General features: G+C 40.8%; 1 protein-coding gene across 2 annotated transcripts in view; it reads right to left on the bottom strand.

The window, feature by feature from the left end:
• Nucleotides 1-15,795, bottom strand: part of LOC122112579 (protein argonaute-3) — a 75,417-nt gene that overhangs the window by 34,886 nt on the left and 24,736 nt on the right. The window contains exon 1 of one of the 2 annotated variants that reach the window (XM_042685442.1): nucleotides 10,882-10,943. The exons of the other annotated variant lie outside the window; for it this stretch is intronic. The gene's annotated coding sequence lies outside the window, so the exon portion shown is untranslated. Of the gene's footprint in view, nucleotides 1-10,881; nucleotides 10,944-15,795 lie in introns of those variants that run through there. 2 annotated transcript variants of the gene reach the window in all.

Raw genomic sequence — 15,795 nt, 5'->3', positions numbered from 1 at the left:
CACTGAGCAATAGTTAATGGTTTCCCAACAATCAACAAGCATGATGAAATTCTTTTTTTTTTTTGCCGGTCATGGGGCTTGAACTCTGGGCCTGGGCACTGTCCCTCAGCTCCTCAGCCCAAGGCAAGCGCTCTACCACTTGAGCCACAGCACCACTTCTGGTTTTCTGAATGGTTTATTGGAGATAAGAGTCTCAAGGACTTTCCTACCCGGGCTGGCTTTGAACAGGGATCCTCAGATCTCAGCCTGAGTAGCTAGGATTACAGGCATGAGCCATCGGTGCCTAACAGCATGATGAAATTCTTTCCTTTTCTTTTTTCTTTCTCTTTTGTAAGTTGTGGGGTTTGCACTCTGGGACGGGGAACTATCCCTCAGCTCTTCAGCTCAAGGTGAACGCTCTACCACTTGAGCCACAGTGCCACTTCCAATTTTCTGGTGGTTACTTGGAGAAAAGAGTCTCATGGACTTTCCTGCCTGAGTTGGCTTTGAAATGATTCTCAGATCTCAGCCTCCTGAGTAGAAAGAGCTGGCTCTTTCCTTTTCTTTTGTTAGTATTGGGCTTAAATTCAGGGCCTGGGCACTGACTTTAGCTTTTCACTCAAGGCTGGTATTTTGCCACTTGAGTCACATCTCCACATCCAGTTTTTGGATGGTTACTTGGAAAAAAGAATTTCATGAACTTTCTTCCCTGGGCTGGCTTAGAACTGTAGTTTACAGATCTCAGCATCCTGAGTAGCCTGGATTACAGGTAAGAGCCATCAACACTCACTTCTTTTCCCCTTTCATTTTCTGCTTCGTTCCCTCTCTCTCCTTTCCCCTTCCCACCCTGTTTTGGAATCATTGTACTGGAATTCACTTGCTAGGCAGTCTATCACTTGAGCTATGCATCCAGCCCTTTTTACTTTAGTTATTTTTCAGATAGGGTCTGTGTTTTTGTTTGGACTTCAATCCTACCTATATGTTTTGTGTAGCTGGGATTACTGGTATGCATCCACAATCCCATTAACTTTTAGCCTGGGAAGCCCTCAAACTAAAATCCTCCCAAGTAGTTGGATTACCCCTGTGATCTAACATGCTTGGGCCAGAATTTTCCTTCTTTTTATTTTTTGGTGAAAGTAGGGATTGAACTCAGGGCCTCCAGCTTGCTTTAAACACTACCACTTTAGCCATGACCCTATTTCTCACTATGGAGTTTGGATAGAACTCACTATGTTGCAAAGGCTGGCTTTGAATTCATAATCCTTCTGCCTGTCTCCCTAGTGCAACAACACACCTGACCTACTTTTTCCTTTCTTTACTGCAGAAATAGCACACGAGTGAAGTTTTATCATAAAACCTTTAATGTGGGCTGGGAAGGTGGCTCAGTGGTAGAGCGCTTGCCTTGCATGCTCGAGGCCCTGGGTTCGATTCCTCAGCACCACATAAGCAAAAAGAAAAAAGCCGGAAGTGGTGCTGTGGCTCAAGTGGTAGAGTGCTAGTCTTGAGCTGAAGAGCTGAGGGACAGTGCCCAAGCCCAGAGTCCAGGCCTCATGACCGAACCCCCCCCCCCCAAAAAAAAAACCTTTAATGCTATATGGATACACAAAGTAAAGACGCTCTCCAGTCTGAGCCTTCCCCTCTCTTCAAGTATCTCTAAGTAACAATCATCATATAAACATATTTATCCTCTTAACGTGTACTTAGATTAAAATATAGATACAATTCATAGATAAGGTCAAATGATAAATGCTCTATAATTAATAGTCTTGGAAATCTTTCTATATCACTATATTCTTTTCCCCTCCCCCCCCCCCCCCCCCCCCCGCCTCCAAGCCCCCATCCTGAACTCTGAGTCTAGGTGATGTCCCTGAGCTGCTTTTTCTCAAGGTTAGCACCACTCTACCAACTTAAGCCATAGTGCCACTTCCGGCTTTTTCTGAGTCTCAGGGACTTTCTGCCTTGGCTGGCTTGGAACTGCGATCCTTAGATCTTAGCCTCCAGATGATAGCTAGGATGACGGGCATGAGAAACTGGTACCCAGCAAACTATATTCTTAGAAATGGTTGCATATTATTCTACAGTGTGGGTACACAATTGACCAAATAAGTATTCCTCTTTTATTAAAAAAGAATATAATGGTAAATTAATAGAAACACTATTCTAGGCCTGGGCACTGCTCCCTGAGCCTCTTTGTGTTCAAGGCTAGCATTCTACCACTTTGAGCCACAGCACCACTTCTGGTTTTTGTGTAGTTAATTAAAGATAAAGAGTCTCACAGGACTTTTCCTGTCTAGGCTGGCTTCATACCATCATCCTCAGATCTCAGCTTCTTAAGAACCTAGGATTACAGGCATGAGCTTCTTTTCTTCCTTTCTTCTTTTTTTTGACCTGTCCTGGGGCTTGAACTTAGGGCCTGGGCACTGTCCCTGAGCTCCATAGTGCTACTTGTGGCTTTTCCTGTTTATATGGTACTGAGGAATCGAATCCAAGGCTTTGTGCCTGCTAGGTAAGCAAGCACTCTACCACTAAGCCAAATTCCCAGCCCCAGCTTCTTTTCTTTTCTTTTTGTCAGTCACGGAGCTTGAAATCTGGGCCTGGGAGCTGTCCCTCAGCTCTTCAGTTCAAGGTGAGCACTCTACCATTTCAGCCACAGCGCACTTCTGGTTTTCTGGTAGTTAAATGGGGATAAGAGTCTCATGGAAGGGCTGGGAAGGTGGCTCAGTGGTAGAGCTCAATTCCCCAGCACCACAAAAACAAAAAGAAAAAAAGCCGGAAGTGGGGCCGTGGCTCAAGTGGTAGAGTGCTAGCCTTGAGCTGAAGAGCTGAGGGACAGCACCCAGGCCCAGAGTTTAGGCCCCATGACCGGATCCCCCCCCCCCCCCCCAAAAAAAAAAAAAAAGAGTCTCATAGACTTTCCTGCCTGGTCTGGCTTTGAACTACAATCCTCAGATTTCAGCCTCCTGAGTAGCTAGGATTACAGGCTTGAGCCATGGGTGCCCAGCCCAGTTTCTTTTCTTTATACAAGTACTTTAGAGAAGATCTTGTATGTACTGATATGGAACTATATCACTTTTTCATAGTGAGTTGAAAAGGAGAAAACAAAATGCTTACATTTCATAATACAACCATATGGAAAAGCACAATAAAATCTAGACAAATTTCAAAATTACTAGTATTTCAGGAAGGTCTAGATTTAAAGCCAACAAAAAAAAATAAATTCTTTTACCCTAGCAAACAACTTAAAATATTATTTTAAAAGACAACAATCATAATAAAACAATTTAAGGCAATGGGAAGAAGTCTAAACAAAAGATAGGTAAGACCTAGAGAAACAACAGATATATTATAGAAATGTTTAGTGGTAATTAAAATACTGTATTTGTGTAAATTATCACAAATTGATCTGCAGATTCACTTCAATAGAATTGAACATAACCCAACAGGATATATATAACCCCTTTATCCCCCCAAACTTAATCAATTGATACCATAAATAACATAAAAGAGAGTAAGAATAGCTAAGACAATTCTTTTTCTTAAATTTTCTGGTTGTTTTATTTGAAAACTCAAGGATGTGTGTCCTCCCTCCCTCTCTACACCCAAGCTCTGACTCTTACCCAAGACATGACAGTGTCACACATGCACACACATGCATGCACACGTATATACACACGCATACACACAAGCCAAGCCATGAGCTGTTCACAGTTACACAGGGGTTACATTCATGATGACATTGAAAAAATATAAATTATATATGATAAACTAGAGCTATCGCCACCACCCACATAGAAGCAGATGGTTTTGGAGAAAGGTGAGGGGCACTCTGGGGTCTCCCCAAGGACAACAAAGGAAAGATACAGGATATACTTCCACCATGAAGAGGACCTTGAGATCAAGGGATGAGGGGACCCGCTGGGGAAATCCACTTTGTGGGGCAGGTCAGAGTAGAGAAGGGGAGAATAGCACACTACCTTAATCCAGGCCCAGTCTTGAGAGGCTGGCAGTTAAGACAATGATTGATTGATGGGCAGTGGCTAAAGGCCTTCTGCTGCCTTGGTGGGGTGGCCAGCAGGGGCCACACCATGAGCCCAAGGGGGTGGGTAATTAGCTAAGACAATTCTTTTTTTTTTTTTGTCAGTCGTGGGGCTTGAACTCTGGGCCTGGGCGCTGTCCCTCAGCTCTTCAGATCAAGGCGAGCGCTCTACCACTTGAGCTACAGCGCCACTTCCGGTTTTCTGGTGGTTTATTGGAGATAGGAGTCTCACGGTCTCCCCTGCCCGGGCTGGCTTTGAACCGCGATCCTCAGATCTCAGCCTCCTGAGTAGCTAGGATTACAGGCGTGAGCCACCAGCACCCGGCTAAGACAATTCTTAAGAGTAAGATCTGCACTACCATTCATGAAGATTTGATACTATCTAAGGGATAAAAAGAAACACAGACTCTCACAGAAAGCTTACTTCATACCATAAACAAAATAAAATTTCTATTAAAAAACCCAAATATGAAAGGAAAGCAAACACTTAAGGAAAATATAGAATATTGTTATATTCTTAGAAGAAAGAATTCTTTAAACAAGATATAAAAGCAAAACATAAAAACTGTAAGAGAAAGAGGTAACAAAATTTTTTTCTTGTGCTAGTATGGGGCTTGAACTCATGGTCTAAACACTATCCCTGACCTTTCTCTTGTTCAAGGTTAGCACTTTACCACTTGAGCCTCTGCTCAGATTTTGGCTTTTTGGTGTTTACTGGAGATAAAAGTCTCACAGACTTGGCTGCCAGGCTGACTCTGGAACTGTGATCCTCAGATCTCAGTCACTGGAGTAGCTAGGTTTATATGCATGAAACACCAGTGCCTGGCAACATGAAACTTTTTAAAATGCAATCGACTGCTAGAAAACACATAAAATAGGGCTGGGAAAGTGGCTCAGTGGTAGATTGCTTGCCTTGCATGCATGAGGCCCTGGGTTCAATTCCTCAGCACTACATAAGCAGAAAAAGCCAGAAGTGACGCTGTGGCTCAAGTGGTAGAGTGCTTGCCTTGAGCTGACGAGCTGAGGGACAGCACTCAGGCCTAGAGTTCAGGCCCCACAACCAGCAAAAATAAATAAATAAAAAAATAAATATATAAAATACGTACAGCAATTAATTACCATTTATAATAGGTAGAGTTGCACAAACTACAATAAGACAATCAAAGTGGCATGGATAGAAGCAGATATTTCATAGCAAAGAAGATCTAAATGGTAAAATTTAAATTTCACTAATTATCTTAATATATCTAAAACACTATTAAGAAACTAATCAAGATTAGTATAATATATACTTTTGAGAATTTCATATCTCAAGAGACAACAAAAGAGGACATAAATATGAATAATTATTGTAGAATGATGTTAGTTTGTTAACCTAAAAGTTAACAAGATAGGCAAACTGTGCTATAAATTAAATTAAAAATCAATGGAAAGGCACTGGAACTCAAACACATAAAATTAAAAATAGCTTGAGTTTTGGGAAAATTATTATTAACTACTTGTATTGGCAGTATCTAGATAAAGCAAACTGAGAAAAGCGATTTGCCAAAATAGACCAGAATGAGTGGGATAGTTGTTCAGTTTGTGAACACAGGGTACGTTTGTTACTTACTGAAGTTATTTTATTTTCATTATGGTTATACAGTACACCTTTAAAAAAATCAATGCATCTTTTATTAGATTTTTTTATTCATCAACAATTCATAAAATGCTTTTTAGAAATTTATTCTTTAAAAATTTCCACTTACCGTGTGTGTGTGTGTGTGTGTGTGTGTGTGTGTGTGTGTGTGTGTGTGTGTGTGTGTGTGTATTTGTTGTTGTTGGTTGTGAGGCTTGAACTCTGGATCTGGGCCCTGTCCCTGAGCTCTTTACCTCAAGGTATGTGTATGTGTGTGTGTGTGTGTGTGTGTGTGTGTGTGTGTGTGTTGTTGGTTGTGAGGCTCTAACTATGGATCTGGGCCCTGTCCCTGGATCTGGGCCCCGTCCCTGAGCTCTTTACCTCAAGGTGTGTGTGTGTGTGTGTGTGTGTGTGTATGCCTGAGCTCTTTACCTCAAGGTATGTGTGTGTGTGTGTGTGTGTGTGTGTGTTGTTGGTTGTGAGGCTCTAACTATGGATCTGGGCCCTGTCCCTGAGCTCTTTAGCTCAAGGCAAGCACTCTACTACTTTGAGCCACAGGGCCACTTCTGGTTTTCTGGTGGTTTATTGGAAATAAGAGTCTCACTGACTTTCCTGGGCTGGGAAGGTGGCTCAGTGGTAAAGTGCTTGCCTTGCATGCATGAGGCCCTGGGTTCGGTTCGACTCCTCAGCACCACACAAGCAAAAAGAAAAAAGCCGGAAGTGGCGCTGTGGCTCAAGTGGTAGAGTGCTAGCCTTGAGCTGAATTGCTGAGGGACAGCGCCCAGGCCCAGAGTTCAGGCCCCACTACTGGACTCCCCCCCCCCCCCCCAAAAAAAAAAAAAGTCATTCTGGAAGTGAGTCTTCCAACCCTAGTAAAGCCATGATAGGACTTAAGTCTATGAGAAGCCTTGAACCAAGCAGTTTAGCCACTCCTGAGTTCTGACTCTTTGAAAGTATTAATTGCTGTTTTGAGTCACTAAGTTTTGGGGCAATTTGACACGGATAAATCAGGTATCATAGATTTAAGGGTTGGAACTTAAAGATGAACCAAAGTTCCTGTCCTTAACCTCACAAATTAAAAAGACAATCTCAGCTGGGTGCTGGTGGCTCACATTTGTAATACTAGCTACTCAGGAGGCTAAGAACTGAGGATAACAGTCTGAAGCCAGTCCAGTCAGGAAAGGCCATCTCCAATGAAAAGGATGCAAGTGATGCTGTGGCTCAAGTAGTAGAGCACTAGCCTTGAGCCAAAGAAGCTCAGAGACAGTGCTCAGGCCCTGAGTTCAAGCCCAGGACCTGCAAACACAAAAAAAGACAATTTTATTCCCCCCCCCACTAAAAATATAAGGAATTATAAGAATGTATAAACCTATGAAGAGGGAAAAACAGGTTAGGAAATAAATCAACATTTTGGAATTGGGCAAGTTGTAACTGATATAGTGGATCCAAGAAAATGATAATAAGGGCTGGGAAGGTAGCTCAGTGGTAGAGCGCTTGCCTTGCATGCATGAGGCCCTGGGTTCGATTACTCAGCACCACATAAGCAAAAAGAAAAAAGCTGGAAGTGGCGCTATGGCTCAAGTGGTAGAGCGCTAGCCTTGAGCTGAAGAGCTGAGGGACAGCGCCCATGCCCAGAGTTCAGGCCCCATGACCGGACCCCCCCCCCCAAAAAAAAGATAATAAGCCCACTATGTTGAGAAAAGTAAAACTCAACCAAACTTACACTATTAAGTCCTCATTACAGTTTGAAATAGTATAGGTGCCTGTGGAACTAGTGATAAAAAGGATGGGGATGGTGCAGAAAAAGAAAGAAGAAAGCAGTTTGAGGAACTTATAGAGTGCTAAAAATGCCTTGGCTAAGAGCTGCCCCTTCTTCCTTGCATAAATCTGGAAGTATACCAGGCATAGTCCAGGGCTAAGGCCTGTACATAAATAAGAGATTAAATGACTGTAAACATACTAAGTGTTGAATTCAGAAGTTTCCCTAGATAGAATCCCTACCTTGGTTTCCAGAATGTAGTCCACTAGCCTGTTAATCATTTGTATAGGAGTTTGGAAGACACATCTTTGGGTAAATCTTGACCTGACAAGAGAAGAGACCTAAAGATCCAAACAAATTCTCTAACTTCAATTCACTGAGCTTACTCTTTTTTTTTTTTTTTTGAGATGGGGTCTTGCTGGGCTCAAATTCAAGATCTTCTTGTCTCATTTACCTAAGTTCTGGGATAATAGGTATCTGCCACCATGCTTTAGAAAATGGATTGGGATGCTAGGCATCAGTGGTTCATGCCTATGATCCTATCTACTCAAGAGGCTGAGATCTGAGGATGGCAGTTCAAAGCCACTATGGGCAGGAAAGTCTGTGAGACTCTTATCTCCAATTAACCACCAGAAAACCTCAAGTGGCACTGTAGCTCAAGTGGTAGAGTGCTTTTGCCTTGAGCTGAAGATCTGAGGGACAGCGCCCAGGCCCAGAGTTCAAGCCCCATGGCAGGGGGGGGGGGGGGGGGGGGAGAAAATGGCTTGGGATGTTGCAGTATAGCATAAGAATAAGGCACTTTAAAGGGGTACTCTGAAGAAGGGAGTGCCATTACCAAAAATCTGGCAAACAAGTACAAAGAGCAGGAAGCCTGTTTTTTTATTTATTCCTAAAGCAGGAAGGCCTACCCTCTGGTCTCATCAGTTGAGCTCAGGTTCACAATCTGTTTTGCTAGTTTGAATATGGTAAGATGCATTTACATAAGGTAACCATTAAAAGGATTAAAAAACTGTAACCCTCTTATTGGTCTAGAACAATCTAAAACAGGTCTTCTAAGGTGTGTCTTAATTCTACCTTGAAACAACTAGTTAAGAACTAAAGCTGCTGGCACTGTCACGCCTGTAATCCCAGCTACTCAGGAGGATCTGAGGATCACGGTTCAAAGCCAGCCCAGGCAGAAAAGTCCGGCAGAAAAGTCCGTGAAACTCTGATCTCAAATTAACCACTAGAAAACCGGAAGTGGCACTGTGGCTCGAGGTATAGCGCTCACCTTGAGCTGAAGAGCGCAGGGACAGTGCCCAGGCCCAGAGTTCAAGCCCCATAACCTACTTAAAAAAAAAAAAAAAGAACAAAAGCTTACATTTCAAAGCAGTTCCTCTTTTCCTCTCTCCTCCTTCCCTCCCTCCCTCCCTTTGTTTTTGTTGTTGTAGTTGGTAATGGGGCCTGGCACACTGTCCTTGATCTTTTTCTCTCTTAGCTAATACTCTACCACTTTGAGCCACAGCACCACTTCCAGTTTTCTGGTGGAAAATGGAGATAAAAGTCTCACTGATTTTCCTGCCTGGACTGGCAGGATCCTCAGATCTCAGCCTCGTGAGCCACAAGTACCTAGCTCTGTTTTCCTTTCTTTTTTTTTGGTTGGTCATAGGGCTTGAACTCTGGGCTTGGGTGCTGTCCCTCAGTTCTTCACTTGAGCCACAGTGCCACTTCCGGTTTTCTGAGTGGTTTATTGGAGATAAGAGTCTCACAGTTTCCTGCCCAGGCTGGCTTTAAACTGTGATCCTCAGATCTCAGCCTCCTGAGTAGCTAGGATTACTGGTGTGAGCCACCCGTGCCCCACATGTTTTCCTTTCTTTACTTGCAGTATTGTCTAAGCAGAATAATCAAGAAGAACCAAGCTACCAGACCAAAGTGGGAACCTTTAAGCAACCTACTTAGATAGAAAAGAGGGCTTTCGCCAGGTGTTCATGGCTGATGCCTGTAATCCTAGCTCAGTTTGAAGCCAGCCTAGGCAGAAAAGTCTCTTTTGAGACTCTTATCAGTTAACCATTAGAAAACTGTAAGTGGAGCTGTGGCTCAAAGTGGTACAGTGCTAGCCTTGAGCAAAAGCGCTTAGGGACAGCACCCAGGCTGAGTTCAAGCCCCATGACAAAAAAATAAATAAAAATAAAAATAAAAAAGAGCATTTTGCACAATGCTCATTATTTATATTTTTACCTCCCACCACTGCAGCTTTTTAGACTTAACTACATATCAAACTGCACATCAAATGTCTCTATCTATATATTCCATGGAATCCTCAAACTTTGGACACGTTATACTGCCAACCAACCAGAAACAACAGATCAATCTACTCCCCATATTAAGTTGGCAGAAAGCCGAATCACCAATGTAAATTATACTGGAGGGGATGCCCTTCTTGGAAACCAGTTTATCTTGTAGCACAGTAACTGCAACTGAAAATTGTTTTAAGAAATTAATCATCATGGAAAAATTTCAAGCCAAGTATTTTTTTGTTGTGGTTCTTAATGTTTTTCCTTATAGTGGCAACTTGGTTAGAGTACTAGTTGCCATTTATTCAATTAAACACTAATGTAGGTGTTGTATGAAGCTATTTGTAATTAAAAACAGTTGATTTTGGCTGGGAATAGGGCCTAGCAGTAGAAGCCTGCCTACTATGCATGAAGCCCTGGGTTCGATTCCTTAGCACCACATACACAGAGAAAGCTGGAAATGGCACTGTGGCTCAAGTGGTAGAGCGCTAGCTTTGAGCAAAAAGAAGTTCAGGGACGGTGCTCAGGCCCTGCCAAGATTGGCAAAAAACAACAATAACAACAACAAAAACAACCAGCTGATTCTATGTGAGAGATTAACCTGGGTAATTCATTTAATTGAAAGGCTTAAAAGCAAAGCTGAAGCTTGAGGAAGAGGGAAAGAAGAAATTCTACTGGTAGACAAGAACTTCAGACTTATTTCTGGCTTGTCCCTCTAGGGGGCTTTAGGGATTTAAAATCTGCTTTCTTAGCGCTATAACTGCATAAATCATATTTCTATGTATCTACTACTAGTTCAATTTCTCTTGTCGAGTCCTGACTTGATAGCCTTGTAGTTTATTTGCAAAGATAATTTCTCAGACATCTAGTAAAGCTTCTAGTCTACTTTTTTCCAATCAGTTCCACATACAAGAAACTATACCTCCATTTTTTTCTTCTTTGCCATGTTCTTTCTAATTATTTGTCTTTTATTTAATTAACCTAATTAAATGGTTCATTTTTTTCTCTTGTGCCTTGAACTAGGCTTGAGGACTGTCCTTGAACTTTTTTCCACTAAAGGTTAATGGCTTTTTGGTGGTTAATTGGAGATAAGAGTCTCACGAACTTTACTGCCTAGGCTGGTTTTGAACCATGATCCTCAGATCTCAGCCTGTAATTAATCTTTGTAATATGTTCCTTTCTCTCCATCCCACATTAGATCATCACCATCTCTTACCTGAACTAGTGATTGAAAAGCCTCCTAACTGGCTTCTCAGATTAGTTTTTTTTTGTCCTCTATCTATTCTCCACACTGCTGCCAGAGGTCTCTTTCTGGAAAACAAATATGATCATGTCACTATCCTTCTTACAATCCTGTGAAGTCTCCCAACCAAAAGGACAGAGATAAGCTTTTTATTTCATTAATTTTTGTTTTTTAATCTTATTTCCTTCTAGTCTTTTTGCACTTAATTTTTGCTATTTTTCTAACTTATGGAGATGAATGCTGAGGTCACCAATAATTTTCTTCTCTGAAGTGTTAAATTCTCTCTAAGCATGCTAGATCATACCAGTTCTGATATGCACTACTATTATCAGTTCAAAATTCAAATTTCTCTAACTTTTTCTGACTGATAGTTATTAAGTAATTATTTCTTAAGTATTCCCAGAGCTAGACTTCAGTAAATTCCAGTATGATCATGTGACAATTTGGTTCCAAGACTTCCCACCTTTTTTCCTAGAACCTGTATAAAGAGATTATTAAGGAAAAAAATCTTCAGTGAAACGAGGAGATAATAAAAACTAGAAAATGCCAAATTGGGCCTGGGAATGTGGCATAGTGGTAGAGTGCTTGCCTAGTATGCATAAAGCCCTGGGTTCAATTCCTCAGTACCATATACACAGAAAAATCCAGAAGTGGCACTGTGGCTCAAGTGGTAAGGTACTAGCCCTTCCTCCTCCCCCCCCCCCCCGCCCCCCTACCTGCCCTGGCCAAAAAACAAAAAAAAAAAACAAAAAAAGCTTTGAAAATGCCAAATTATGGATAAATATGATCCAAAGTACTTGAGACTAGCAAATCTATGCCACAAGCCCCATTTGAGCAACAGAGAAAAATAAGCAGTGTACAGAAGTCTAGCATGAGAATAGAAAATTTTCACTCTGAAAAGGGAAGAGTAACATTTAAGAATGGGACTATGTTTAGAACTGAGACTAAGTGGGGAATCTCAGAAGAAAGTAGAGAAAGAGATATACAAAATACAATGAGGGTAAGTGCCAAGTAATTTAGAAATAATCTCAAAAAACACTACTATTCTAAAAATGAAACCTACTTTTCTTTTGCAATTTCTTACTTTTAAATAATTTCAAACTTGAAAGTTTTAAAAATAGTACAAAGAACTTGTATGCCTTTTATAAATTCTCTAACTGTTAAAATCATAAGCAGGTGATTTAAAAGGTGTATTTAAAAGATGTATATCTTAATAGTAAAAACTTTAGTATGAACTTGGGGGAATTAATGGCTAGTAATTTCCATTAGTTAAAATGCTTGTTACAGAGAGGCACAGGGATTATGATTATATTTTGAAGAATGAATCCATCAGCATACTGGAGGACAGAGAAGAGAAACCTGGAAAGCAACTGTGCTAAGTTGCAACTAATGTTCCTCCCACCATCTTCTAATAAGTTGTTAGAAAGAATCACATCTCATTCAAACTTGAACATCAAAACCTATAAGCATCCATAAAGAGTCACCATAAGAAACAATGTAAGGGACTTGGAAGGTGGTTCAGTGGTACAGTGCTTGCCTTGCATACACGAGGCCCTGGGTTCAATTCCTCAGCACCACATAAGCAGAAAAGGCTGGAAGTGGCACTGTGGCTCAAGTGGTAAAGCACTAGCCTTGAGCTGAAGAGCTGAGAGACAGTGCCCAGGCCCAGTTCAGGTCCCATGACCAGAAAAAAAAGAAAAAAAAAGAAACAATGTAAGAAAAGAAGTGAATCACCTCTAATGAAAATTCAGTAGACAATATCACCACAAAATAGACGGGTAATAAAATAACTGAGAGCTGGGAAGGTGACTCAGCGGCAGAGTGCTTGCCTAGTAGGCATAAAGCCCTGGGATCAATTCCTCAGTACCATCAGAAGTGGAACTGTGGCTCAAGTGGAAGAGTGCTAGCCTTGAGAAAAAGAAGCTCAGAGACAGTGTCCAAACTCTTGAGTTCAAGCTCCAGGAGTGGCAATACTATGACTACTACTAATAGTAATAATAATAACTCACTGCTAGCTAAAACTAGGTAGTCAATAAAACTAATGTAATTGTTCTCATTAAAGAGACCTAAAGGACACTGCTTTAACAAAGAGAAGCACATGAAGATAGAAAAGGTTACAATTGGGAGGAAAATTTCTCTAATATTAGGCATAGCATCATACAAGCACAGAAAATGTACCACTTGGAGGTTCAACACACACACAGAATTAGAAAAAAGACATAAAGTAATTTGACAAAATGAAGAATAAGACCTTCCTATTCCTTAAATAAGGAAACAAAAAAAAAACCTTTAAATTGACCCATAACAAAACTATTCTATACCACATCAAGATATATCTGTAATTAACAAAGTATAAAAACAAGTGTAAAGAAAAAAACTGAAGGACAAGATAAAGCTTACAAAAACATGGTTTTTATCCTTTAATTGAATAAAAGGGTTAAAGGGTATAGAGATAAAATATTTTTATCATTATAAAGACTGTAATTTACACGAAATAAAACAGATATGCCTCTACATACTTTGAATAATACAGCTGCAACATTCAAAAAACAGAAGCAAACACATTAAAATTTTAATTTTTCTTAGTCTGAGAGAACAAAATAAATACATAAACTAGAAAGCAAATGACATATACAACATAGTCAAAGGTAGCTGTAATGGACATTAATTTTACCTTAATACATGAATATACCTCATTTTTAAATAGCTCTTAAACTATCAAATTTGGCCAGCTATTTGACTACAAAAATACAACCAACTGTAGGACAATACAAGCCTGGTGTGGTGGCGTGTACCTGCTACTTAGCAGCCCAAGGTAGATGGCTTATTTGAGCCCAGGAGTTTAACAACAGCATGGACCCCATGGAAACCTAGCAAGATTCATGAGTTTTTTTTCATATCTCTCTTCAAAATGAAATTTTAAAAGGGGCTAGGAATGTAATGCTATTTAGCATGCATGTGGCCTTGAGTTCAACCCCCCAGTGGGGGGCTGAGAGGTAGAAAAAAAACTAAAAAGGGAAAATAAAAAACTAAAGAAACCACTTAAGAAACAAAGCACTTCCACTCATCTGGTCAAACCACTACTAAATATCCCCATGCTGCTGATCACACGTATGGTGTAAATGTGTACACCATTATATGTTATAGACTGTGATAGACAATTTGCTCCAGGAAAGTTAGAATGAACTTGTGACTTTAAATGAGCATCATTATTCCACAATACTGTGAAATTTGGGAAATTATGCAATCACTTAATCACAATTAAAAAAAAAAAAAAGAACCTGGGGAAGGTAGGGAGGGAAGGGATAGTAGGGGGAAAACAATGGAGAGGATAACAATGTTTAATAGGAAGTGTACTCATTACCTTACTCATGTAACTGTAACACTCTGTATAGTATCTTTACAATAAAAAATTAAAAAAAAAAACTAAAGAAACCAGTACAAAGAAATATGGACCACATTCTTTGGTTAACAATATGATGTAACTAGAAATTTATTTTTTAAAAATGAGAAAACTAAAAGACCTTCAATTAAAAATTCTGGGCGCTGGTGGCTAATGCCTGTAATCCTAGCTACTCAGGAGACTGAGATCTGAGGATCTCGGTTCAAAGCCAGTCAGGGCAGGAAAGTCCGTGAGACTCTTACCTCCAATAAACCACTAGAAAACAGGAAGTGGCGCTGTGGCTCAAGGGGTAGGGTGCTTGCCTTAAGCTGAAGAGCGCAAGAACAATGCCCAAGCCCAGAGTTCAAGCCCCACGACCGACCAAAAGAAAATTTTTTTTTAATTTCTTAAACAATATGTGGGCCATAGGAGAAATACAAATGAAATTTGCAGTTCCCAGAAAATTATATAATAAAAACACATCATTTTAGTAAGTAAGAGTCTTCAATCAACAGTGACTAGAAGAAAATCCATTGTTTTCAATAGTTTTACTATTAAGAAAAGATGACTCAATGTCGGCCATTGGTGGCTCATGCCTATAATCCTAGCTACTTAGGAGGCTGAGATCTGAGAATTGTGGTTTAAAGCCAGGCCAGACAGGAAAACCGTGAGACTCTTTTAACCACTGTGAGACTCATTAACCACCAGAAAACCAGAAGTGGCACTGTAGCTCAAGTGGTAGAGAGCTTGTCTTGAGCTAAAGAGAACAGGGACAGAGCACAGGCCCACAGTTCAAACCCACAATCACCACCAACAACAAAAGAGATTATTCAAGAAATGGTAAGAAACTACTTTATAAAATTTGGGCTGGGAATGTGGCTTAGTGGTAGAGTGCTTGCCTAGCAGGCAGGAAACCCTGGGTTGCATTCCTCAGTACCACATATACAGAAAAGGCTGGAAGTGGCGCTGTGGCTCAAGTGGTAGAGCCTTGAGCAGAGAGGCTCAGGGACAGAGCCCAGGCCCTAAGTTCAAGCCTCACAACCAGAGGGGAAAAAAAATTCTTCCAGGCGCTAGTTGTTCACACCTGTAATCCTAGCTACTAAAGAGGCTGAGATCTGAGGATCTCTGGTTCAAAGCCAGCCCAGGCAAGAAAGTCAGTGAGACTCTTGTCTCCAATAAAACACCAGAAAACCGGAAGTGGTACCATGGCTTAAGTGGTTGAGCACTACCCTTGAGTGGAGGAGCCAAGAGCTGGGGGACACTGCCCAGGCTCACAACTGATTAAAAAAAAAAAAAACAACTACATTAAATTAGACTATTCTAGTGGCAAAGATATAAGGAAATAGGTACTTCCATTCATCGATACACAATATTTACAACCTTGCAGGGTGCTGGTGGTTCACATCTATAATCCTAGCTATTCAAGAGGCTAAGATCTGAGGACTATGTTTCAAAACCAGCCCAAGGCAGGAAAGTCTGGAGACTCCTAGCTCCAAAACACTACC

Source organism: Dipodomys spectabilis, unplaced genomic scaffold (assembly GCF_019054845.1).
Source record: "Dipodomys spectabilis isolate Male_0828 unplaced genomic scaffold, ASM1905484v1 ptg000002l, whole genome shotgun sequence".
Lineage (NCBI taxonomy): Eukaryota > Metazoa > Chordata > Mammalia > Rodentia > Heteromyidae > Dipodomys > Dipodomys spectabilis.
Note: the sequence above shows the minus strand (reverse complement) of the source record. Positions and strands in the feature narration are given on the sequence as shown.